This window comes from Mirounga leonina, unplaced genomic scaffold (genome assembly GCF_011800145.1).
Source record: "Mirounga leonina isolate KUSES-001 unplaced genomic scaffold, KU_Mleo_1.0 Mir_100837, whole genome shotgun sequence".
NCBI lineage: Eukaryota > Metazoa > Chordata > Mammalia > Carnivora > Phocidae > Mirounga > Mirounga leonina.
Genome location: NW_023270022.1, coordinates 1 through 27,091, shown reverse-complemented (window position 1 = coordinate 27,091; position 27,091 = coordinate 1). Strand labels below are relative to the sequence as shown.

The following is a 27,091-nucleotide window of genomic DNA, read 5'->3' as shown; positions in this document are numbered from 1 at the left end:
GTACTACTTCATCCAATATTTATGATTGTATCCCCTATTTTCTTTTCAGTGTGCCTCTTTAGGCTGGTATCAGCTAAGCTTTGTTATGTATTAAGAACTGTCCCACCCTTTCCCAGACGAAGTTCTTTGAGTTTATAAATCATATCTCTCCTACCTTTTTCATAGCTCAACCTGGGTCACTAGACTGTTCTGAATTCTCTCCAGGGCTTAATAAATGTTATATACATAGAGATTTGATTCTGATTTCAACACATTTCTTGTTTTTAAATTTTCTAAAGAACGTTTTATTTTAACGTTAATGATAGACTTACAGGAAGTTGCAAAAATAGTAATGAGAGTCCAGGATACCCTTCCCCCAGCTTCCCCCAGAGGTGATACCTTGCACAGCTGAGAGACGGTACCAAAGCTGGGAAATTATGTTCGTACGATTCTGCTAGAGAAGCACAGCCTGACGTAGGTTTCACTAGGTTTTACATGATTTCATTTGTGTTTCCATGCAGTTTAATCCGATGTATAGATTCGTAGGACTCAGATGCATTTAACATTATTTTTATTTTCCCTATCTGTTGAATTGAGGTATAGCTTTCATAGGGCAAAGTGCACAGAGCTTAAGTGGACATGTGGCCCCTGTGAAGGCTGGTAGCATGGAAGAGTTTTGCCTGTTCTTGAACTTCCAGTAACAGCTTCTGCTCTCCTGAGCCTGGCTTCTTTTGGACGGTGAAGGGAGGTTCTGGGAGGTTCTGGGAGGTTCTCGTGGACACCTTTTGTTACGGGTATAATGTGGTTATTTCATTGCTGGCATTAACCGTGGTTAGGGAAGTCTGTGTTGATTCCATTTGTTCAATAAATGTCTACGGGCTGTGTTTTGGGCAGAGCCCAAAAGAGCCTTTACTGTGGAAACGAACGGGCAAGGCCACATAAGCACGTTTGAGTTGCTCGGACTTGCTGTGGGAGGTGGTCCTGACCAGGAGCTGGAGGCCATCAGACGGAAGCTGTGGGTCATGGAGTGGGTCCAGGGGCTGGAGCAGCCCAGGGAGCAGGGCCCGGGCTGGGGGAGGGCACAGGGGCCGTGCAGGCCGGGCAGCTGCTGAGCCCTGGGACCCCCATGGAGAAGGTGCCATCGGACCCCAGATCAGCCTCTGGCCTAGGAGCTGGAGGCCTCCTCCAATTCCTGTGAGAGGTCCCCTGGGTCACTGCCATGTGACAAGTTCTCTGGACGCCCCCAGGGCTATGCCTACATGGAGTTTGCTGCTGAGAGCTCAGCCTGGGCTTCGGTGGAGCCGGACAAGACTGTCTTCTGAGGCCGGGTCATCACAGTGCTACCCTCAAGGACCACCTTGCCAAGGATCACATGGACTACGGGGGCTTGTGGAGACAGCCAGGTGCCCGAGGGGAGCATTCCCCCCGCGGCAGCCGCCAGGATGAGGCCCGCTTCAGACCACGAGGGTGGAACCAGGGCGTGGAAGGTTCTCATGGCGGTATTCACCCTTTCGGAGGGAGGACCCCTTTGAGAGTAGGGCATGGTGGGTCAGGAGGAAATAGCTGTCCTGCCCCCTTCACTCTCTGGGGCTCTTGTTGCGGGGCCGTGGTGGGTCCCAGGCTGAAGTCCTAACCCCAGCCCCTGACTGGTGTCCTCATGAGAAGGGGGACAAGCCAAGGAGAGAGGCTTCAGGACAAACCGACGCTGCCAATACCTCGATCTTGGCGCTTCTAGCTTTCGGAAGTGTGAGAAAAGAAGTGTCTTTTGTTTAAGCCGTCGGCTGTGGTACTGCGTTCAGCAGCTCCGGACCCGAACCCGCTCTCCGGGGTCCTGATCTGCACCCAGGGGAGTGAGCGGGGCGCCTCCCCGGAGCTGATGCCAGAGGAAACACGAGACACCCAGCTCAAGCGGAATCGCAGGTACACAACGTATAGTTTGTTTTGCGTATATTGAATGGGACACATTTACACTAAAATAAATTCACCGTTCATCTGAAATTCAAATTTCGCTGGCTGTCCTGTATGTCCGTTGCTAGACCAGGCCACTGGCCGGAGAACCAAGGCAGAGGGTCCAGGCAGGACAGCGGCTCAAGGACACACCGCCCAGCCCTGCTGCCCAGACTGGGGTGAGAGCCCGAGGCTGCTTCCCAGGCCTGGGCCTCTCTCCCCAAATGGTTCCCGTCTCCCGCACAAACATATTTATTGGGCTTGATGGCAAACAGATTATGCTTGTCCCGGGAAGGGCAGCTCGGGAGAGAAAACCTTGAAGTCCGGGAAATAATGATGAGGGGAGTTAAATTAAAGTGCATAAAACCCTCCCGAGAGATAACGTCAGGGTGAGTTACAGGCCCGATAAGGGACTGGGGGCTCGCAGAGGGGGCTCAGAAAGGTCGCCCGGCGGCGCGCAGAGGACCAGGAATCATAAATATGGGGCAACATGCCCAGCCGGGGTCGCTGGGGTGAAAATATTGGGGTCATTCCAAAAACAATTATCCTGCTTGGTTTGCTCTTCGGGTCTTGTAAATCTTTCACCTTTTATAAAAGATTTCTGGGGAAAGAAGCACTTTGGAAGCTGTAACTGATTTTTGCGGCCGCTTCTTGGTGGTTCTGCTAAAGGAAAACAGAAAGACAAAGGGGAAAATGTAATTACCCAGCATTCTCAGGGGCTTGGGGATGGGCCGACTGGTTTCGTCTCACTCCTTGGAGAGTTTAGGCTGTGCTGGGTTTTGACTCACTCCATTTGGAGCCTGGCCACAGTTCAACAATTAATTTGTTCCGTTTCGCATCCAGTCGCAGTGGGGCTCTTGGTACCCAGTGGACCCTGCGTTCGGGGGCAGACGTGGCCGCCATGTGGTGGCCGCCATCTTGACTAATGGGTGCTCAGCCTGGCTGACAAGGCAGTGGTGTTCTTGGCCAACAGGTACCCAGGCTCATGCGCCCACACGGGCTCCCGGAGCTGGAGCAGGGGTACCTGGCCTCAAGCTCACCGCCCCACTGCATCGCTGGTTTTCCCATGGTCTGTCCAAGGGGACCCCAGTTCAAGCTCTGTGCCTCTGTGTCCCTGTGTTCTGGGCCAGTCTGCAGCCCCAGCAGAAGATGACCATTCGTTCTGCATGAGTTCGTTGAGGGCTGTTGTATGCCAGCCCCGTGTGGGCCCTGATGCCTCAGCCTCAGCCAATGGCTTCATTTTGGAGGCAGGCATTTCCTAGGCTTCTCTGCCCTCTGGACATACACGGCCACAGAACTGGCACTACCTCAGAAATCTCTCTCCCATCTGCTAGCTCATGGAGTCCACATTAGGGATTATTAGCCCTGTTTTACAGATAAGGAAACTGAGGCTCAGAGAGGTGACATGACTGGCCTAGTGTCACACAAGTTGGGGGAGAAGCAGAGGTGGGATTTCAACCTTGACTCCAGAACCGCGTTCTTCCCTGTGTCCCATGCCATCGCTCTCCATCAACAACGATGGAGGGTTAAGACTGCTGGGTCTGGAGTCAGATGAAACCTGCTGCCCCGCTTCCCCCTCGCTGTGTGATCTTGGGCGAGTCACTGGGCGCTCTGAGCCTCACTCTCTTCATCGGTGTGATGGGCACAAGGCTATAGTCCCGCCCCAGGGGCGTGGTGCGGAGTCAAGAAGCTCATCCCCAGGAGCACCGAGCCCTGACCTGGCACCTCTAGCTCCCTCCAGAGGTGGAGGTTGTTGTTTATATGCGTATGTGAGAAAGAGTTTCTCCCAATCATGTTTCTGGTCAGCCAACTCCCAAAAGGATATAATTATTCAAATTGAATAAATGTTTGCTGAGTGGGTCATGGACTTCCTTTGGGTTCAGGCCAGACTGAAGTGCAAGAGAAGGGTAGGAGGAGGATCAGAGTCGGGGGTGGCCATGCCTGCCCCAAACTAAACTCAGTGTTCACATAGGAACAGCATTCATTCATTCATTCATTCGTTCGTTCATTCATTCATCTAGCAAATGTCATTGTGTGCCAGGCCTGTTCTGGGTGCTGGGAATACAGTGAATGGGGAACAAGAGGACCTGAGTCCCCTGTGCCCAGAGATCATATCCAAGGCTGAGAGGCAGAGGGGAGTTAGAGAAGGCAGGGAGGAGGCCATTGCTGTGTGGTAGAGAATGGCAATGATGGCAGCCGGGACAGAGATGGGGTGGCCCTGATGATCCCCATGGAAGTGTATGGGGTAACTGTGGCTTAGAGAGGCCAAGTGACTGGCCCAAGGTCACACGGCTAATAGGCAACAGCGCTGGTGTGCCTGACTCCAGAGGCCATGCTCTCGGCTGGTACCTGACACAGCTTTCCTTGGACTGCCTGAAACAGCATTACCACCTGAGTTCTGACTTACCGCAGTTCTAGAAATGTGCACACAGGCTTTGGCAAGGTGCTTGGGCAATGCTGCATATGTTACCTCCCTCCCAGAGCATAGTGAACGGTGGTTAATTAAAGGCTCTGAGGAGTCCTGTAAGAGAGGAACCTGCTGAGCAGGTTCAACACAGCCTTTCCCATCTGTGTCCATCTGGGGACCTGGTCCTTTTGGGGACCAGGACACCTTTTGACATTCATTCCACTCCTTCACAAATATTTGTTGGGCAGGTGCTACCTGCCCGCACTGATGGTGCAAAGAAGGTGGGGTCCCTGCCCCCAGGTTGTAGAAAGTGTCAGTTACTTCCCTGGGGCTTCACCCTGAGACAGAGCACCCGGGCAGGAGAAGATCAGGTGATCGCCCACCTCCACACTCCTGACTTCCTGTGCACAGACAGACACCTCCCTGCACTGCCCCACCCAGGCCCAGTCAGGGCTACCATTGCTGGTCCCGCCGAGAACCTCTGGGAGTTAGTGCTCAGAGGTGGAGGAGCGGCGGGGGGGTGGCGATGCAGATGGGGAGCTCGCGGCCTTGGGGCTGGGGGTCACGGGCATCCTCACCACCGGGATGCCCCAAAGAAGACAGAGAGAGGGAGAGTCCTCAGAGAAGGGGAGTGTGCTTGGTTCTCGAGGGCCCGGCTTGGTGCCCACGGTGCCTGGATGGGCTGAGGACTGTGGATTTTTATGGGACCCCCATCGCCTGCATTCTTGTGGGCTCCTATTCCTTGCAGTCAAAATGTCTTGGCCAAGAGGATGACTTCAGGGGGTCCGAGCCAGCCAGCGCTGGCGGGCCCCTCCCTGGATGCTCTGGAAACCAGAGACTCCAGTCGGCAGCAGGTAGGAGCAGAGTGGCAGAGGCAGGCCTTGCCAGCCCAGGCAGGCTTCTCGGAGGAGGGGAAGGAGGTCTTGGAGTCAAGCCAGCAGGACTGCCCAGCTCAGGCATCAGCTGGAAGACTGTGGACATGACGGTGATGAGCAAGGGCTTGGGCTTCTGGAAAGGCCCTGTTCAAATCCCAGCTCTGCCCTTAGCAGCTGTGTGACCTTGGGAAAATGACATGACTCCTGTGAGCCTCGATTTCCTCATCTGTCAAATGGGATAAAGACAGAAGCTCAAGGTGATCTCTAAGGCCTTAGCCCAGGGTGGCCCAGAAGAATATTCCACTGGTGTGAGTGTTGGCCCTGCAACAGAGACAAGATTCTTTCTCTTCTCTTCACATTCTTTTTCTCCTCTGAAGAACGAGAGACTCTGGAAAATACTCCTTGACCCGAAAAAGCCCCAACTGGACGCTCCTGTGGGTCTGTTACAGACATGACTTTGCAAATCAGATGTGACAGGGAAACGTGTGCCAAGATGGTGGCCAGCTGTTCGGCTGTGGGGAAGGGGCTGCTTAGAGACGTGTGCGGCCTCCTCGGAGAGGAGACGGCCGTCAGCCGGGGCTGTGCCTGAAGGACAGGTGTGTGAGGGCAGGCGCCCCTGCCTGGGGTGGGGGGAAGCGTTAACGGGCCGCCGGTGGATTAATCTCACCTCCCCACTCACCCCCCCACACACGCACACTCACGCACACTCACACACACCACTATTCCTGAGGGATGCGGGGGTTGAAGCGAGGACTCCACTGTGCCCACATGGAGGAGGTAGCCCCACAAAGTGGAGACATTCGGGATTGGAGTCAGAAGCAGGTGCAGGTCCCACCAACACCCCTTCCTTGCTGGGCAAACTCCTTCACTCCTTAGGCCTGTTGTTGTGGAAGGATGCTATGGGTCCCTGCTTCTCGGCGAGTTTGAGGAAATTTAAAAAAACTTAATTTTTTAATTACAGTGGTTGGCACATAGTAAGTGCTAAAGAGATCCACTGATTTTACCCGTCCCCTCGCCTGCTTTGGTAAATGGGGCCCCTTCCCCTGAAGCCCATGGGCTTGGAAGGGGTGCCCATTGTAGTGACTCATTTCCCAGCCACAGGGATTGGCCCAGGGATGGACATGTGACCCCTGTGGGGCCAATCAGAGACCTGGGCCTGGAATTTGGGAGCGAGGTCCCTCCTTCGGAGGCTTGGAAGGCTTGTCTAGGTTGCTCTTGCCATGTGGAGGATGTCTTTTTTTATTTTTTTATTTTTTTCGTTTATTGAAGTAATCTCTACACTCAACGTGGGGCTCAAACTCGCGACCCTGAGATCAAGAGTTGCACGCTCCACTGACTGAGCCAGCCAGGCGCCGCAAGGATGCCCCTCTCAGGAAGAGAAAATGAGGCCCAGAAATGGGACAGTCGAGCTGAGGGTCATCAAGGTGACCCAGGGCAGCTGCTGACCATCCGGCCCGCTGGTGACACACGCATGGACCAAAGGCTGGTCCCCGGTGTTGGGCAGCATGAGTGTCAGCTGGGAGCTGCTCTGGGGCAGCCTAGGAAGGACATCTGGGTCCTGTCCCCGAGAGCCCCTCACGGCGTCCCAGGCAGTGACACAGATAAGTCCCGCCCCTGCACCCAAAGGCCTCCTTTTCCAACATGGGAGAAACCGACCATCGGGAGTAGCCACCAGCAGGCCCTCTTTCCGCAGGAAGGGGAGAATCTCTTGGCGTAAGGATGGAGACAACCATTTGGCACGTTGAGCCCCAGGCCCCTGCGGCACCGCAGCCGGAGGCTCCCCAGCGAGGCTGCCTGAGCCCAGAGGGGGGCTGAGCAGCCATCTCTTGCTCACACCTCTGCCCACAGACGGGCTGGACTTGCTGGACACGCTCCTTTCTCCTGCTTGGAGAGTTCCTCTTGGGGTTCTCTGCCTCAGAATCTGTCTTCCCCAGGATCCACCAGCTTGTCATCCTCCGACTGGATCAGAGGCACCCAGCGTCTTTACCAGGAACGTTCTCAGCCCCTGGCTGCAAACAGAAGAAAGGCTGTGTCTGCTGTTCAGACATCTGGTCACCTGAGCACTAGAGACTGGGCCATGGCTTCATGGACCAGGAGTTCCCAAGGACAGGCTCCGCATCAGATCATTTCTATACATACAGGGCCTGTTTGGGCGTAACCCAAGGTAGGCATTAGTGGACACTTGTTGAATGAATGCTGAATGCTTACATTCCTCCAGAGCTGGGGAACTCACTCCTCATCAGGAAACGGCTCTCATCTTATAGTTGCTGCCTTGGAGGGATTCCTTGGGCTTCTTCTGGGGTGGGTTGGAGCGGAGGGGGGGGTCCCTACCTGGCTCCTGGGTCCTCCCACCATCCCATTCAAGCAGCAGCTCCCTCCCCCCCCTGCCTTCCTTTTGCCAGGATGGAGACACTGTAAATCTAAGCTAACAAGGTGGCTGCTTTCGTCACAGGCACTGGTTGGAGCCCAAACTGTGGTTTGTCTCTGTCGATCAATGCATTGTATCTTCCCCTGAAAGTGATTAGAGAGCAGAGCTGTCCATCTCTCCGGATTTCATGTGTCCGCACTGTAAATTTGTAATTCTGCTTAATGATTGCTTGGACAGACGGCCAAGTGAGCCCTTCCCTACACGTTGCCTTGTTCCTGAAGGTTCCTCCTGTGGGTGATATCGCCGGGTCCTCCCAACCACCTCACGAGGGGGGTTTTATTATTTCTTTTTCTTTTTTTAAGCTTTTGTTTATTTGAGAGACAGAGAGAGTGAGAGAGAGATCATGAGTGGGGGGCGGGGGGGGAGGGTAGAGGGAGAAGCAGGCTCCCCGCTGAGCAGGGAGCCTGACGCGGGACTCAATCCCAGGACCCTGAGATCATGACCTGAGCCAAAGGCAGATGCTTAACTGACTGAGCCACCCAGGCGCCCCAGGCTTTATTATTTCTGCTGCATTTCACAGATGGGCCATCAGACAGATGGAAGGATTCCCTCGAGACCCCTGGCATGGTGACTCAAGGCAGAAGGGTGTGGGCCTGGTCAGTGGAGACCCAGACCTCAGAGTGTGAGGCTGTGGGGAGAGCTCTCAGGCAGGCCCCAGACCTTGACCTCAGAGGCCCTAGGGGACATGAAGTCCCTACCTACTTTCCCCCAAAGGCAGCTGTGAACACCCTTCCTTGACATTTTCAGAGCCTTCTCCTGGCTCTTCTTGGCCTACCCCAGGAGGAGGAGTATGGCGAGGTTGCAGCCCCTGGGCCAATCAGGAGGCTTTGCCAAGACACCCTTGTGTGTGTGTGTGTGGGGGGGGTGACTGCGATCTTGCTCTAGGGTACGGATCAACCAAAAACGATCTACTCGAGTAGAACTGCCCACAAGTAGATCGTTACACACATATCATCACCCTGAACCCCTCGGCAAGGCCAGCCAGTTCACCCTGGAGCTCACCTCCTCTATGGAGCCGATAACCACCCCCTTTCATGTGCATTCACTCAAATATCACTGGTGCACAAGCTGACTTTGGCCCCGTTTGGGGGCCAGGAAACAGGCACAGGAAAGCATACCAAGGTCACCAGCCAGCAAGTGGCAGAACTAGGGCCCGACTCCACCCTGACTGCAGCACCCATGCCCTCGGCCCCAGGCCACTCTGGCTCCCCAGACCTGGGCTGCTATGGTGAATTGCCCTCGTACCGCATAAAGCCAGTCACACCTGCTCTTTCCAGCAAGGAAATGGAGACTTCTGACACCTCCCCAGGATCCCAGGGTTTGACTCAGGTGCTCCCCAGCCCAGAGGAGTAACTCCCAAGGTGCGGTGGGTGCAGAGGTTTGGGGGCCACCTTGCTTCTAGAACTTTCTCTCCTAATTTATAGCCTTCGCCAGCCCTTTTCTCCAGTGCACATCAGCTAAACCCTTAAAAGAGTCAAGGGCTTGAAGAATGCTAAAAATTTAATGTATGTTAAAAGGATATTAAATTCTAAACTAAAATTTACATGGAAATATGACATTAAAATATTTTTAGCTTTCAGGAAGCTGGGGGCTGGAATGCTATAATACAGATGAATTTTATCATTTTAAAAAGAATTAGCCTCACAGTATTTCTTACGTATTCATAGAACGAATGCATAAAGATGGGAGCCCTGCCTGGAGCTCCTCCCCAGAGGCAGGCCGGGGTGGTGAGAAGGGGGCCTGGAGGCCGCTTCCCTGGGGGGCGGGGGCTGCCCCCTGAGGCCCGAAGTCCTGCTGGCAGGGAAGGACTTGGCCGGTGTGTTCCCGGTGACTCTGTGCCTGGGCACCCTTGTCTCCATGGCTACCACCCTCTGTTGTGCACCAGGCTTGTGACATTATCTTATTTATGCTTCACTCAACTCACTGCCACAGGGCTCCCTCCAGCCGGTGGCCCAGCTCAGGAGCAGTGTCCCGCTTCTGAATTGGGGGCGGGGGTGCCCCAGGGACAGGCAGAGCTGGGATCCCAGCTGCCTCTGCCCCAGCCCATCCCTGCTCCAGGCCTCGTCACAGAGCAGAGAGCCAGAGGGCCTCCTCTGCCCCCACGCTCTGTGGCCCTGTGACCCAGCAAGTAACTGTCCACAAAGGCCTATTCCACCAGAGGATGTGGTCAAGGGAGGGCCTGGCACTTGTGGGCTGTTCTCTCCTTGTCACAGCCTGGGGGGCGCTGACTGGGGACAGTTGTCCTAGGCAGCCCAGGGTGGGAGCTGAGGGCAGCACCCGCCCAAGCCGGGCCCCTGACCCCTCACCACTGAGATGAGCTCTCTTACTTTCCCCATTTTACAGATGGGGAAACTGAGGCTCCTTAATCAAGGGCAGGGTCAGGGTTCCTACCTGGGGCTTTGACTTCAGGTTGTGGCTATGGAGGAGGCCCCTGGGCCCCGGGGGGTGGCAACAGCTGAGAGGCCCAGCAGGTAGCTGAGCGCATCCTCAGCCCCGGCTAGGACAGAGCAGGGAGCGTGGCTCAGCCTGGCAGCCAGCTCCGGTCCCCGGAGGAATCCTGGCCAGGGCAGGGCCTGGCGCGGGCGGAAATGACCACTTGCTGCCTGGCGGGCATCTCCCTGCCACCACACCTCCGGGAGGTCACTCATTGGCAGCTAAAAATCTATTGTGACTTGTCAGAAAAATGAATAAATGGGCACATTATTTTTTCATTCCAGACCTCAGCATCTGTTTGTCTAATCAGGAAGGAGAGCAGGGAAGTCGGCAAGAGCTGCCTTGCACGTTTCATGCAAGTTTTCCTCTGTCAGAGGAGTTTAAATGGGTAATGAACAGGCTGTGGTGATTTGAAATATAATCCCATTACACTGACGAGATTACAGGGCTTCGAGACTTCACAAATCACTCTTAGGGCTTTTATAGCCAACACCACCCTGTTGGGACTTTGCATTTAAGCAGAGGTGTTTGGTGGGAACATAACATGACAGGCTTAACTCTTTCCTCCTCCTGGGCCGCTTTCCCAACAGCAGGGCCCTCCCTGTGGGGCCTTGGTGGCGCCTGCAGGATCTGGGGCGTGTAGGCTGCATGGGCCACCGTGGGCCCCCGATGGAGGCCGGCTGGGCAGGGGGCGGCAGGTGGGCGGTGGGAGAGCCGACTCCGCCACCTCCCCACTGCACGGCCTCCGGTGAGGGACCGTGCTATGCCGCCTGGTACCTCCTGTGGAGGATGAGATTAGGTGGGCATGAGGATGGATGGCCGGGGGCCATCAGGCCGGGCCCTCGTCAGCCCTGTTGGTGAGGGCCCATTGCAGCTTCTTGCCATATTCCTGCACACTGTGTCACCTTCCCCTCGGGGAGCTCCAGGACACCGGGGACACCTCCAGGCCTCCAGGTCCATGCGGCCCCCCCCCAGACCCTCCATGGCATTCACTCTGGTGTGGCCTGGGGGTCACCTGCCCACCTCCCTGGCCTCACCAGACTGTGAGCATCTTGACCGCTACGTCAGAACTTCGCTCCCCTCTGTGCCTCTGAGGTTTTGCAACCTGACCTGGGGAACGGGAACCCTGAAAGCAGCTGGTGGGTTTTCGGGGACACGACAGGGGTGGGGATAAGCTCCTTAACCCAGGAAGAGAAGACTCTGAGGGATGTCAGTGTGGTCTCCGAGCAGCTGATGGGGCTTCTGGGGCAGTGGGGACACCGGTCCTGGGGCCCAGTAGGAGGGTTAGGAGGCAGTTGGCGCTCAGGGTGGAAAGAGGGATCTGACATGCAGAGGCTGAGGCGCGTTGGGTGGGTTCTGGGGCGGCCACTGGTGCAGGTAGCCCAGGGTGACCAAATGGGCCAACAAGAAAAAGCACTGACCCGAATGGCAGTGAGTGCCCCATTGCTAGAGGTGTGCAAGCAGAGGCTCTAAGACTCCGGGAGGGAACACGCATTTGCTGCCCCCAGAGAGGAGGAGGGACTAAGCGGCCTCACAGTAGTTCTTAGAATTCTTGCTCAGAAGCAGAGAAGCTCCTGTAAGTTTTGGCGCACAGAAACCCCTGGAAGGAAGGTTGGGCTCACTGTGATGGAGACATTTAAGACATTCTCTAGAAAGGTCTGCAGAGGTCCCCTCCTCCGGAGGAGACGGAGGCCCCACGGAGTCGCTGGCTGTGGCGGTCAGAGCACGGCTGTGGGCCCAGAGTCCTGGTGAGACCTTTCCAGGCCCCAAGCCCTCTGGAACGCAGGCAATGACAGGACCTGCCCCCCATCGGCGGGGGGGAGGTCCGCGGGCTCACGCTTCCTTGTAAGGGGCCGGCACGCAGCCCGCCTGGCGTGCTGGCGGCCCTCAGACCATGGGGGGCGCTCCTCAGTGGCCAGCCGAGGCCAGCAGAGCCCTGGTGGGGACTTAGCACGTCGGGGTGGGAGCCAGGTCAGGAGATGCTGCTGGAGAGCCGCAGTGGGGCCTGAGGGTCACCCGTTTACCTCGGGATGCTGAGCTCCTGCTCGGTCAAGTCTGTCCTCGAGGAGCTCATGGTCTTATCTTAAAATCCAGGTGGGGGGTAAGAGAGGGGCCGAGGAAAAGCTGAAATTCAGAAGTCCTGATATTCGGTTGACCCGGGAGGTTTCACAGTGTTCCCCCTTAAATTCTTCCTTCGGGTGGACAGGCGAGCTTTCCGTACCTGCCGGCGTGCTGTATGTCACGACAAGGGTGTTGGTTTTGTACTTGAGGGAGGTGAAGCTTTGAGTGTCGCCCCTGAGTGAAGAGGGTCATCCTGTCTTGGTCAGTATCTAAGGAGGCCCACGGTGCGTTTCAGGGACCTTCGGTACCCCGAGAACTGGCAGCAAATGCCACTACCCTGAGCAATTCGCTGAGACTCGCGAGTCAGGATAACGTACTCAAGACTTCAAAGCAATACACAGAAGATGGTATTTGACTTTTATTTTAATATTTTCATATTGAATATGCCACAAGATTTAATGACCAAATTAGTCATTTACATTTTTCAAAGATATCTAAATATAAAATTGCTAAAAATTCAAATACAGAGAGATGGCAAGCTACAAATAATATTTCTTTCATTTCTGGGGTGGGCAGGAATGGAAGACGTTAGAAAAGGATGCTTCTTTTGGCTGAACAAAGATCAGAATGAAAGGGGAATTCATTAAAATGCCCCCAGTGCAAAGAAACACAGTCGACTTTGAGATGCTGTTTTCGGCACCTCTCTTCCTATACAACAATTTAAAAAATTGTTTGAAATGCAGGTCCTCGCTGAAACGTCTGGTCCTCGACCCCGGCCGGAGACAGCTCGAAAGGATGTCACCCTGGGAGGGACCCTGGGGAGGACTGCAGAGGCATCTGGTGTGGCCAGAGGTGTGGTGTCGGCGGGTGCTCGACCCCCTGCCCGCCCGCCCGAGCAGTCGGAGCCCGCGGGAGCAGGCTCCCCTCTGCCCTGCCGCCTCTGCTCACCCTCGCTCCCAACAGAGGGAGAAATTGCAGCTTCCCGCCTGCTCAGACAAGGAGGCAGGCACTGCATGGAGAGGAAGAAGGGGAGCAGAGGCCCTTCTGAGTCAGTAGAGCAGAGACCCTGCCAATTCCAGGAAAACTCCACCTGCAGGACCAATGGCTAGCTGAAACGCACACTTGCTATTTAAGAAATGGAAAAGCCCACTTCTGGCCGGGAGCTCAGTGTGACCTGAAGACCAGCTGTCACCCCACTCTCCCAGTGCCCCCGTGCTTGGCCCGCAGTCCTGCATCTCTGGACCCAAGAGGTGCCAGGACGAGCTGAGGAGAGGTGGTTTCTGAAGGGGGGAGCCTGGGACACCCACCACCAGGCCCCCCATCCTAACTTTAGGAAGATACTATCCTCAAAGCAATGCACTCATTTAAACAAATGGCATAGTTGAAACTATTGACTAAGCCCTAAACATTTCTTCTGAGAAATCGAGCCATAGCTTTTCCAATCTGCCTGTTCAATATGGGAACAGGTTTTAAAGAGAATGACATGATCAATCCTCTGCCCCAAAGAACGGCCCATCATACCAACCATGATAAAGAGTACACCTGTTTATTAAAAGGAAAAAAAAGAAAAAAGAAATGTACATCTTTGTTCTTCATTTGTTTTAAGAAATTTGATCAAGTTGCAAGGAAATGTCTGGGCATGGCTATGTACATCCTCAGGCAGGGCCGTCGGGCAGTGAAGATGGCTGGGCGTGTCGTCTGTGTCGTCGGGCCCCCTGGCACTGCTCATCAAAGCCACTGCCACTCAGTCTTCGGTCCCGTGGAGATGTCCCCAGCTCCATTCCCCCAAGAGCCCCCCAGCCTTGTGTCTGTGAGCCAGGGGTGGCCTGCCCCCGAGGACTGCAGGACTCGGGGTGGGCTCTAGGGCCACCTGACCCTGGCAGGAAGGCTCTGAGCTATGGTGACAGATTGGGGCTGGAGGCCAGTGTCATTGCTGCCCTGATTTCTTCTCCTTCTGGAAGCTGAAGCTTGTACGTCTGTTCAGTTTTCTTTGTTTTTGAGCGAAATAGTCAGCCCGGGCAGTGCTTGCTCGTGATTCCAGGATGTAGTTAACCTAGAAAGCAAGAGGACACAGCCCGGTCACTCGGCAGCCACTCTGTTCGCTCAGGGCAAAGAAGGGAAGGGCCCTGACCCGGGCTGGGAGCCCCAGGGCCAGCTGCTCTCTTGTGCGTGGAGCCGAGTCATCACAGCAACCTGGCAGGCTGGGACGGAGCCCACTTTATGACGGGAGAAAGGAGGCCTGGAGACGACTAGTCGTTGGTCCAGGCCTTTCAGTCCTGTGGGGGGGCTGGGGGGAGCTTTCCGGATTTCACAGCCTGTGTCCCTTCCTCAGCACGTGCTGCCTCCCAGAAGGCCGTGCACCAGGCTTCCTGGTTCTGCTCCTCACCTGCTGTGCAAGCCTGGGCCTGCACATAACTCCCCAGAGCGCCCCCTTTCCTCGTCCGAAAGACAAGAGCATGGCAGGGATGAAAAACCAACTGAACCCAAGGCTCTATTTTCAGCCTCCCCCTGGTAGGTACAGAGCTTCCAACTACAGGGTTTCATCTCCTGCCCACGGGCACCCTGCCAGCCAGGGCGCATCTGATAAGGAGTGAGGCTCAGGAAGAGGGCCGAGCTGACCAGGATCACCCGGAGGTCAGGGTCAAAGCCGGGAGAGGGGCTGTGGAAGTCCCGTGTGAGGCGCGCGCCGCCGGGCCGCCCCAGGGCAGCACCCGCCACGTCCGAGCCTGGCTGCAGGCTCGGTTCGAGGGACAGAGGGAAAAGTAAGACTCGGTCCCTGCTCCGAAGAGCTCACTGCCTAGCGGGTTCCAACAGCAGGACACGTGTGACACCAGCGATAGAAGGAGCAGGAAAGAAGGGGGTAACTACCAGGGACGTACCGTGGGGCAGGGAAATCTTGCCGAGGAATGTGCGAGCTGGGTTTTGAGAGATAAACAGGAGTTCGGGGTGTACCAGGGGCAGGGGAGAACGAGCACGTATCCCAGCACAGCCATGGATGGCGGGGGGGGGAGGTAGGTGGGTGGGAGTCTGGGGAACTTAACTGCTTTGCTCCCAGGCCAGGTGGGGTGGGCAGAGCCAGGGAAGGGCAGTGATGCTGGGATTGGACCGGGCCCCAGCGCGGAGGCTGAGCCCCTGGCCGACGGTATGGTCGCTGCAGGGCTGCTGGAGTGCTTTCCAAGGACAAACTCACGTAACCTTCACAACAGCCTATGAGACAGATGCCACTACCATCCCATTGTGCAGATGAGAAAATCAAGGCACAGAATGGTAGTGTCCTTTACTCAAGGCCACAGAGCTAGTAAGTGCCTGGGCCAGGATCCCCCGTGATTGGCATACTTGTAGCTCCCCAGGCCCCTGGCCTCCCCAGAAGTGCTCCCCCCCCCCCGAGTGGGAGCAGCCCCCGCTGCCTCTGAGAAAGAAGCTGAGGGTGTGCAGGGGAGGCAGGCAGGATGGCGGGCCTCCCGTGGGCCGAGGCTCCAACACTGTGTCCCCTCCAAACTTTCTGCTCTGATCGTCACCAGCAGCAGGTGTTAAAGGCTGGTGTGTGAGTACAGAAGGCCTGACGAGCTTGGCCCACTGCCTCGCCGAGTTACCAGCTGAGAGCAATAAATCATGAGGACCGCGGGGCCGGGCTGATGATCTGGGACACTTCAGACAATGTATGGAAATCAGAGGTTTTATCATTCTTAATAAGAGCCATCTTTGGATTATACTGTTTGCACACTCAGCCAACCTAGTGTTTTCAGTGTATTTTTGGCACATGTAACTTGACGAAAGCATTTAAAAATGATCCTTAACTAGCCCACTATCTCCTAAATTTATTATCTTCAGTGCTTCGTGATAATCACATAATTTTAATGGAAGATTAATGTAATAATCAAAAGATAAAAACGCCCTTTGGTCTGCCATTAGCTGGTTAATATGCTGTGGCTTAAAACTTGCACAATTTTATGCACTATAGAGTGTTTCACTTTCGATGCATTTTACAGCTTAAGGCATAAAAGTATAGGGAGTTTTCATGGTCAATAAAGCTACAGACTCCATCACTCGATCACAAGAAGAACCCAATTTGAAGAGACCAATGATTCCTCTGAGATTCATCTCAAAACCTGCAGAATTAGGACCCACACATGGCTTAGCTCACTGATGGCTTGGGGTGGAAGGGACTCCTCAGGGCTGGGGCTGGAGCTGAGGCTCCACCCTTGCACACCCCGCAGCCGTGGGCCTCTGTCTCCTCATCTACAGAATGGGGAAAATAATGTCTACACTCTGCAGGGCAATAGTGAAGACTGAATAGTTACGTAAGATGTCTTGTATGCAGTTGGTGTTCAATAAATGGGAGACATACATAACAGTTTCTTGGACATCGGCCTCTGGCCCTTATCTTCTCCTTCAGTTTCCATCTAAGGCTCTCGTTTTACGTCAAACTCCTGAATTCTAGAACCGTCACATGCATCACTTGTGTCTAAGACCCACTTCTGGAAGAGCCTCTGGTGGAAACATTTTGGCCAAACTCTGGGACACAGGGCTGGGGCCTCAGTCACTTGGTACTGGTGCAAAGCTCAGACACTGTGGGGATGGCAGAGAAGGCTAAGTATTTAAATTGCTATAAAAATCAGAGACAGAAAAAGTGAAATTTAATCTTCCATCAGGATCATGACCATTAGCTCTCTAAGTAAATCAGGCCTGGGCACGCTGTGACTCTCCTGGAGTCTTGAGCATGATGCAATATTTCTACAAACATTTTCATATGAAAACAGACATTTCAGGGGAGGCGATAGGCCTCAGGGATTTTGCAGAAAAGCATCTGCTTCGAGGGAGCATTTGGTCCTGTAAAATGATTTCTCTGCACTTGCTCTTGCAGAGCCTCATACTGAAGTCATAAACCTGTGTTTCTGTCATCAATCTGCTGTTGTGAAAATTATTTTGATGTCAAACACATGATTATAATTTTACCAGAATCCTTCTCAAGTCTTGAATATTTTAATGCTGGCTATAAAAAAAGGCCAGCCCTTGATGGGGTAATGGAATATTTCTTTACCTGGTCCCCAAACACTGAACAAGTTCCCTGTGCTGCCTGGTGACAATCTGGCAAGTAACTCTTAGCTCGCTGGTTTCAAGCACTGCAGGCAGGCCCTGTGTCCTACCGCCTGGTCCGAGGTGGGCTCTGGTCCCAGCTGTCCCCCCAGCAGCTTTATCCTTTTCATTTTCATCTACTACTTTTGGAAATCTTTTGTAGCCATGAGGACTTGACCTCCAAATGTATCTGCAAAACAATGCCGTTTGGTTGAAACCTCTCATTCAACTCCTCAAGGGTACACATATGAGGGGGGTTAGGAGCACAAATTCTGGAGGCTGCCAAACCTGGGGTCAGGTCCAGTTCTGTCAGTCATGGTCCTGGCTAAGTTTCTTTGTTTCTGAGCCTCCGTTTTCATCTAGGAAATGGGAATGATTTTCCATTACTGTCTTCGCAGAACCATGAAGGTTCTGCGGAAGGCAGTGTAAAGTGCTCAGCTCAGGTCCTGTACTCTGCAATCCCTCAGTACGGCTTAGCTACTTTAAAAAAATTTTTATTTTATTATTTTAGAGAAAGTTGAAGAGAGAACATGAGCAGGGGGAGGGGCAGTCAGAGAGGGAGAAAGAGAATCCTAAGCAGACTCCATGCTGAGCAAGGAGCCCGATGTGGGGCTTGATCCCAGTACCCCGAGACCGTGACCTGAGCTGAAATCAAGACTTGGACGCTTAACCAACTGAGCCACCCAGGCGCCCCCAGCTTAGCTACTTCCATTATTATTACTTGATGGCTTTTACTCTCAAGAGGAGAATGAATACTCATCTAGGTTGGTTTACGCTACCTCATTTGATCCGTGTTCTAGCAGCCCTTTCCTGGGGCGGGCAGTGCACCTGCCACGATCTCCATTTTATAGGCAGAGACACCGAGGCCCGGAGGTGATGTGATGAGCCAGAGTCACACGGCTACAAGTGGGGAGCCCTCTGCCTGTAAGTCGGGGTCTGCCACAACCAGCAGCTCGGTGTTTCTACCTGTTCCGTCTACAGAAGATTCGGCTGGAAGAAAGGACTCTTGCAACCATTCATCCAGGGCGCCTCAGAATGCCGTGCAGAGACCAACAGCCTGGGCAGCACCCGCGAACTTCTTAGAGATGCTCAGTCTCGGGCCCTACCCCAGGCCTCCCAAACCAGCAAGGCCCCAGGGCAGCTTTTCTCAGCCTGTCCCCACTTTGCAAGGCTCTGTGTGACCTGGCCTTTCCACCCTGCTCTGCTCCAGCCACACGTGCTCGCCCCACCTCTCCGTCCCTTCACAGGCTGCTCTCTGTCTGAGACGCTGTTTCATTCTCCTCGCCTGCTCAAATCTGTGCTTTTGCATCCATCCTTCAGGGTTCAGCTCTCCCTGAGCCCCACCACCCCCTACCCCGGTCAGTGTACCTTTTTCACATCCACGTGGCACCTTTGTGACTGTTTAACAATCTCTTTGTAATTTAATGTTACTGTCTGTCTCCTCTGACAGAGGAAGAGCTTTCTGGCGGCAGGGCCTGGGTCTGTCACTGCAACATCCCAAGGACTCGCCTGGCACACGGAAGGTGCTCAGTGAGCGCTGCTGAGCTATGGCAACATACGATTGTAGCATAAAGATGAATATGTTTAGAACAGTTTGCTAAAATTATCTTGACTACACTGTCTTTACCCAATAACAACAATTTCCTCTGAGTCCATTCCAGGAGCCTCAAGGAGCTCCTGACAATGAATGGGAGGAAGTACATGGTGCATGAAACGGATAAATACACAAAGAACCAGGATGACTGGGTTAGGGAGGAAGCCTTTCAAAGGGTCCTGCTTTGGCTGAAGCAGGAGAAGGGCAACTGACCTGTGGTGCGGCCCTGGGTATGGATGCTCCCCAGCTGGGTGACCAAAGGCCGCTCGTCCTCTGCAAACCGGGCCCAGGAGCCTTGTCCAGTGCCGGGAGGAAGGGGGCTGCCTCTAGCCTGAGACCCGGCTGTGCAGAAACCAGCCCTGCGCACCCAGTGCCCGGCCTGGGGAGAAGCACTCACCTTGAGCACGATTTCATTGACAGTAGCCGCGTCAGATTCAAAGTAGAGGTGTTTATAGTCGTGATTGCTTAGATACGTGAGTTTAAATATTGCGTGACCTGGAGAGAGACAAAGAGAGAGAAGGCAGTTGAGGGGGTTCTGGTGAGTTCCCCTTGGAAAGGCGACCCCATATTTTCCCCTTGGCATTCCAGTTCAAGCGAGAGCAAGTGGACGCGGGAAGGCTAACTGTTTCTGGGGGCAGGTCATTTTTCTCATCACAGGCAGGGGAGAAAATGGACAGGAAAACAAACAAACAAAATCAAATGGCTAGTTAGGTCTCATTCCACCAAGTGTGTTCAGGGCAACGCCACATTAGGACGGCTTTACAGAACTACTTCTAGACAACGCGTACATGGAAGAGGTGGTATCTTTAAGGCAGAAGGCCTATTAACTCCATATTATTACTCTAAAAATAAAATAACTGTGCTTAAAGCCAAATAAATGAGCAGTAGGAAGGACAAAGGCTGCTGGTAATGCTATCACGGGGCTTCTCCATAGCCCTGGCTACTGCAGGGCTGGGGAGTCCTGGCCTCGTGACCCTGCCTGGAAGCTGCTCCTGGGCCTCTAGTCATTTCTACCCAAGGAGGATGGCACCTCACACAGCTGTCCGACCTCAGGGGGTCAGATCCTCCGAACACACGAATCTCTCCCAGAACCAAATTCTTTCATGCCCCTTTCCCTCCACCTTCAGAATAACCTTGTCATTCTGGGACTGCTTCGCGCCTCACCCCTCTCGCTTCATCTCACTCCCATGCACAGGCAGGCCCATGGCACTGCACACTCCCACCAGCCTAGGCCTGGCATATCCTCTCTCGCTAAGCTGTCTGGGAAAGGGCTGCCGCTCTTGGGTGACTCAGCTCACCTGGTACCTCCTTGGGCGAGTCTTCACAGCTATACTTCTAGGCGCCCTTTTCAGGCAGCCTCCCATACCATATGTGGCCTGTCAAAGAAACCTGCTTACTATATCGTGACGCCTGCAGACAGGTGCCATGTGCCTGTCCTTTGGGCCAGACATGCCAATCAGATCCCCTCTTCTAAGCAGACCCGGATGCCAGCCTGTCTCAGTCCCAAGTGAAGCCCTCCCCGGCCCATCAGCACATGCTGCCCTTGAGTTATGGGAGACTCTGTGGCCCTCCAAGAAAGTCCTCTTTCTCCTTAAGCTATTTTGAAGTTGGTTTCCATTACTGGCAACCAAATGAGCAATGCTTCCGAGAGACACGTAGCCAGCGCTCAGCAAAGTTCCCAGACTGGGGAGCAGCTGGTGATATCCTCCTGCAGACAGCCTTAGAAACAGCCTTCCCTAGTCTGTTCTGCAGTCCTCAGGGCTGGTGAGATTAAGCATATCCTTTCTAATAGACCTTCTCACCCGTTTTCCTTTTAATTGAAATAGCACTGGTCATAGTTATTAATTAATAATATATCACCCATATTACTGTAAGTTCACCTCTTTCCCGGAGAAATCTTCTTGGGGACTTTATTTACAGTAGCTAATTCTTCAGATCTCCAAAAATAAACTGATATATGTTGTACATTTGTGGCCAGAAAAGTTGAGCTGCTGGTATTTTATCCTGGAAACACCATTATGATATACTAATTGTGACTATAGATTTTATATTGAAAAAATTAGCTAATAATTTCTGAAAAACCTCACTTTCAGTCACTTGACAAATTTAGCCTGATTCTAAATAGTGGTACTAAAATGTTAGAATTCTTAGCCAGAAGCTAATCATCCTGTTAATATGTAAATTACTTGTTTCTGATAAGGAAGTGAATCTCACAGAAATAGATCGGTATGTACGTGTATGTGTTCATTTTCACAGGACCATTTTGGAAGAGTAGAGTCTTCTTGGTGAGCTCACTGTGTAGAAGGACAATGCAGTTATCTGTTGGCCATGCTGTGACCAAGCCAGAGACATCCATGAAGGCCACAGGGCCGTGAAGGACAAACAGAGACATGCCCTCCAGGAGGTCTTACTGCGGACACCTGACCGTGACAGACACAGACACCAGGGCCTGGGGCTAAAAAGGACCAGAAGGTCTCAGGGAGGCCCGCTGACCTGAAGCTTCAGGGTTCACTGACCACTCTGATAAGGGAACTCATGGACTGTCTATACCACCTGCTCCCACTCGTCACTGACAAAACCAAACCAAACCTCAAGATGCTAGACCCTGTTTTGCCCAGACAACTGAGATGCTATTAAAAACCTTTTCTGCACTCTTTAGGTAGAGACAAATCTATACGTAGCATGTGTGATATGCAGTTTGCACTGGCCTGGGAGCCTCTGGAAACTCTAACACTGTCCTCTTGGGATCACACTGCCTGTGCAGTATACCGGTGGTGGTGGGCTTATAGAGGGGAGGCCTGCAGCTCATCTGTGCCACAGTCGCATGAAAAACAAAAAGAAAACATCCCAAGTCAAGTCTCCTGAAAGGCTGCATATTTGGGCCTGGTGACATCTGTATTTTCCTGCGTGTGTTCCTTGTCTGTCCCTGGTGCTCATTCCAGAGCCCCAAGGAAGAGTGAAGCTCCAAGGAATGATGAAGAGTCTGCCACTTACCATCTCTCTGAAGCCTCTGATTTATTTGTCCTTTCCAGGGAAAGCCTTCACGTCACAGAGAGACAAGAGCTCTGAGAATGTTATCTGCAGGACTTGTACTTCGGTGATGATTACAGAGCCACAGATGTTAATAACTGGGATGAGGTGTGGTGAGACAGTGACAGCACAGAGCCCTTTCATACACTGCGGGAGAAATTTCGAGGGACAACTCTGGTGCATAAGCTCAGGTTAAAATCAGCAGCCACGGTTTCACCCATGCTGGAGCCATGGGGCATGGAGCCGACAGAGTCCAACAGAGTTTTTGCTGTGAGGACTTTGCACCCACTCCAGGGATCCGTTTTGCTTGGTGGCCAGAAGGGAAGTTTTACTCCGTTCAGGCCCCACCAGCAGCACAGGCTTATGCAAAGGCCAGAGGAATGAACAGAGGCGAGAAGAGTGAGCGCCAAGAGGGTGCTAAGTGCAGGTTGCTGTGCGGAGACCTCAGGTGGAGGTGGATGGCCCAGGCAGGGAAGGGAGAGCATAGTTTCTTGGAGGAGCTGACACTGGAGCAGTCTTAAAGGAGGACGGGGAGTGAGCTGGGTAAGGGTAGGGGTGGAGAAGGATGCAGCAGGGTCAGGACAATGCTCAGGGTTAGGAGGCAGCAGGTGTCTGGGGAGATCGGAGCAGACAGTGACATGCACTGGGCGGGCAGGAGGTGACATGTGGCCGGGCATGAAGGCCTGGGCATGCTGGAGTCACCAGATGAGGGAGCCACTAGTGGGTTGCAAAGCTGGGCAGTAAATGGTCAAACTGTGCTTTTGGGGGTTCCCCCTGGCTCCCCAGGGCCAGGAAGCAGGGAGATCAGCCGCCACAGTCGCCCAGGTAGGAGTGTATGCAGTTTTGAGCTGGACAGAGCCAAAAAGGAGGCTGAGAAAGGGACTGACTTGAGAACGGAAGAGAATAAAACATTGGCAGGACTTGGGGATTGTTTTACGATAGAGTAACAGTTAATAAGCAGGATTCACACTTGTGTAATTTCACCTAGTCCCAGACCTATATATTAAGGTGTAACAAGTTAGTTGACCTCTTGCCGGAAACGAATCTATCAATAAACATGAGTCATACATGCTACATGGTAAACTTCCACCAGAGGCGGAAGCAGGGAAGAAGGAATCACTGGTATTTCAACACTGATTGAACAGGTTAAAAACAGATTAAAAGTCTGTTATCAAACACTTTATCCGCCTTAGGCACCTCCAGGCTCACCTTCGGTAAGGGAGGAAGAGGGGGCAAATGACCTCCCCAGCTGCAGCCTACCAGGGCATCTGTCCTGGGATGTTAGAAGGAATCTGAGCTGGGCAGGTTATCCTTGAAAATTCAGAGAACGTCAGTTTTCATGGGGACGGGGAAGCCATAGGGGCAAAGTGACTTTGTAAAAATGGCAGTTGAGAAAAAAGTATGTATCAGGATGATTGAAAAGAAAATGCAAAATCTAATATTCCAAGTAGTCTGAATTATTTTGCTTGTATTTTAAATTCTACTTGGAAACTAAGGCATGACAAGGGCCTGGGAGGCAGAGGGGAAAAGCGTAAGCTCTGGACTCAGGCTGAGGATGAAATTCCAGCTCCGCTGTGTTCTGGCGGTGGGACCTGAACAAGGCACTGTCCCCGAAGGCGCCCAGGTTTGCCCTCAGGCATCTCCCATAGCACCCAGATATAGTGGGGCTCAATGGGTGGTGGCAATCATTCTTACAACTGTGATGGAACAGATATCAAACAAAATCCTCATGATTTTGAAGATTTTGTTTTTAACTGGGCCGCCTTTGAGCAGATTTGCTTTTAGTGTTGTAGGAATAAAATGCAATATAATGGGGCATAAAATGGGCATCTACGCACCGGTCACAGGCTCAGGGCAGACACCGAAACTATACATTTGCTTCTGAACACCGAAATGGGAATCTGGGTATGTAAAAATGTATTTACACTACATACTCATTTCTTTCTTTCTCTTTTAAGATTTTTATTTATTTGTCAGAGAGAGAGTGAGAGAGAGCGCACAAGCAGGGGGAGCGGCAGGCAGAGGGAGAAGTGGGGGCCCGATGCGGGGCTTAATCCCAGGACCCTGGGATCATGACACGAGCCGAAGCTGGACCGAAGCCGGACGCTTAACTGACTGAGCCACCCAGGCACCCCTGGGGGGCTTTTTTTTTTTTGGTTAACATTTTACCATGCCCTTTCCATGTTGCTACACAGTCTCTACAACCATGTTTTTCAACAGGTGCATTCTTTCGCAACAAGTAACAAGTGGATGTGTGCCAAGGTTCATGCTCTCATGGGCATTTGAGATACTTGTAAAATCGCCAGTATTATCAATAAAGCTACGAAAAACATCTTTGAGGATTTGGATTATTTCTCAATTCCTTTATATCAGGCCTTTGGATGCCTTTTTAAAAAATTTTTTAAGAGTAGAATTCTAATTTTACTGAGAAGGAAACACTTCTTTTTAAAAAAAATTGTGGTAAAATTTACCATTTAGGCATTAAGTGTAAACTTAAATTGTATAAAGTGTGTTTACAATGTTCTACAACCACCACCACGATCCATTTCCTTTTCACTATCCCAAATAGACATTCTGTACTCTAACTAAACAGCATCTTCCCTTTCTCCCTTCTCCCAGCTGCTGGTAAACCCTATTTTACTTTCCGTATCTATGAGCTTGCCTATTCTAGGTGACAAATATCAGTGGAATCATACAGTATTTGTCCTTTTGTGTCTGGCTTATTTCATTTAGCATGGTTTTCAAGGTTCATCCATGTTGTGGACCATGTATCAGAATTTCATTCAAGGCTGAATAATATTCCAGTTTATGTATCTACCACATTTTGCTTATCCATTCACCCGGAGGTGGACAGACATTTGAGTTGTTTCTACCTTTTGGCTCTTGGGAACAGTGATGCCATGACACTGGAGTGTAAGTATCTATTTGAGCCTCTGCTTTCCGATCTTCTGGGCATATACACAGAAGTGGAACTGGCCAACCATATGGTAACTCTACGTTTAACTTTCTGAGCCAAACTGTTTTGTGCACTGGCCGCACTGTTTCACCTTCCCACCAGGATTCCACGAGGGTTCTAATTTCTCCACATCGTCACATTAATTTTTTTCCTTTTTCTTTAATAACAGCCATCCGAATGGGTATGAAACAGTATCTCGGTGTGGTTTTGATTTCCCTAATGACTAATGATGTTGAACATCTTTTCATAAGTTTATTGGCCATTTGTGTATCTTCTTTGGAGAAACGTCTATTCAAGTCCTTAGCCCACTTTTGAATTGGGTTGTTTTTGAGGAAACTGAGTTTTAAGGCATTTGTAATTTGTATTTGTATTGTCCAAGATTCTAAGTGGCAGAAGTAGCACTCAAACTCTATGGGGCGGGTTCCCAATCCCTTGCTGTCTTTATATTTCCTAAAGGCCTCCTTGCAAATCAGTGTATCTTAGCCAAAATTCATTCTCTCTGCCAAGGTGACTCAAACAAAGAAGGAAAACAAACATTTATAAACTGTAACAGCTACTACAGATTGGATACATTATAACTGGGTTTCCAGGGTCTGATCTCCTCTGGTTCCTCTGGCCTGGGAGGAAGTGGAAAACTCTTACTGGAATTCTTGGGGGAAACAAATGGGAACATGTGTTCTTTTAGGCAAAGCTGTACCTTTCTATAGACCCTGGAGGAAAGGGTGGGCTGGAATTCTCTGGTTTCCAGGCTGAAAACCCCCTCTGGATCCAGCCTCCACTGTAAGCAGCAGTTCTGAGCTGCCTGTAGGAGCTTCAGGTCAATGTAATTCAACTGTCAAAGGCTGGCTCACTTCCCTAGCACTCCTACAGGGCAGAGGCCTGGGGAACTATAATGACCTCTTTGACCTTTAGAGCAGAGGCCAAGTCTGACCTACTTACGTTCTGCCTTGCATTTTTCAAACCTTCTCTCTCTCTTACTCTTTGGCTCCTTCCTAAAAACATAATTAAAGCTCTCTGATTATAAAAACTCCCATGGCAATGTGATTCCCCTCCTTCCTCTAATTTATTGAAAACATTCTTGCTAAGGTCACTGCGACCTTTATGTTGAGAGACCCAGTAGATACTTCTCAGCTTTTCGTTTGCTTGGCTTCTCAGCTGTATTTGATACTTCTCCTGACCTCCTCTTTTCCCTGGATTTCCACCCAGCCACAGTTACCTGATCCTTCAGTACACGTTTCCAGCCAATCTGCTTCTCATACTTCTTTTGTGATCCTGTCCTTCATCTGTCCCTTAAAAGACAGTCTTCCCAGTGTCCTGTGCTTGACCGTCATTCCTTCTAACCCTGCATTTCTCCTCTTTTAGGTTTGCCCCTTAGGTTTTAATTACTACTAATGCTGATGATCCTGAAGCAGAAATCAGGCCTAGACCTTTCTCCAGGGTTTGGAGCCAGCCACTGAGGACTGCTATCGTCTTCACATGCCTACCGTGTAGCATGTCCAGAATCGATGTCAACATTTCCCTTTAAGTCAAAAGCTGTTCCAGGCACCCGGGCTCCTAAACAGTTCTCACATATTCATCTTCTGCCCCCTTCCATCCTGTGGCCATAGCCCTCACCCAGGTCCTGACCATCTTGCCTCCTCTCTGGTTTTCCTACTTTCGATCATGACTTCTTCAGATCTAAACATCTACCCGCAGGAGTCATCCTTCTGTAATACATATCTGGTCACGTCACTCCCCTAGACCCCTGCTTGGCTTCTTTTCCTGTTGTCCTCACAAATAAAGTCCAAATTTCTTAAGATGATTTTCAAGACACTCGATCAGCAGTTCTCAAACTTTGGTCTCAGACTCGCTTTACATCACAAACATTACTGAGGAGCCCAAAAAGCTTTGGTTTGTGTGAATTATATCAGTATTTATTGCATTAGAAATTAAAACTGAGAAATTTAAAAAATATTTAATTCATTAAAAATAACAATAAGCCCATTAATATAAATAATGTATTTTTTAAAATGGAAAAACCCTGGTATTTCCCCAAAAAGTTTAATGAGTGGAATTATTTTATATTTTTGAAAATAGCTGTATTATCCTATCTGCTTCTGCATTTTGTCTGTTGTGATATACTGTTTTGGCTGAAGCATATGAAAGAAAGCCAGGCTCACACAATATGTTTTTGGAAAAGGAAGGCATATTATAATATTCATCTTTGCAAATATCTTTTTTGATACTATGTCAAACTTGATACATGGTAGTTTCTTAAAGAGTAGTTGCAATATAGAATCTAAAACCACATTAATAAACTTGTTGT

General features: G+C 51.7%; 1 long non-coding RNA gene and 1 other non-coding gene across 2 annotated transcripts; one reads left to right on the top strand and one right to left on the bottom strand.

Annotated features, from left to right (window-relative positions):
* The first annotated feature begins 2,473 nt into the window (after positions 1-2,473).
* LOC118007508 lies at positions 2,474-2,586 on the top strand. Its single transcript, XR_004678428.1, has one exon. It is a non-coding gene; the product is annotated as a U5 spliceosomal RNA (small nuclear RNA).
* A 9,954-nt stretch (positions 2,587-12,540) lies between these two features.
* On the bottom strand, positions 12,541-19,967 carry LOC118007441. The gene is made up of 2 exons (XR_004678424.1): positions 19,198-19,967; positions 12,541-14,183 (listed from the first exon to the last, which is right to left on the bottom strand). It is a non-coding gene; the product is annotated as an uncharacterized LOC118007441 (long non-coding RNA).
* Positions 19,968-27,091: the final 7,124 nt, after the last annotated feature.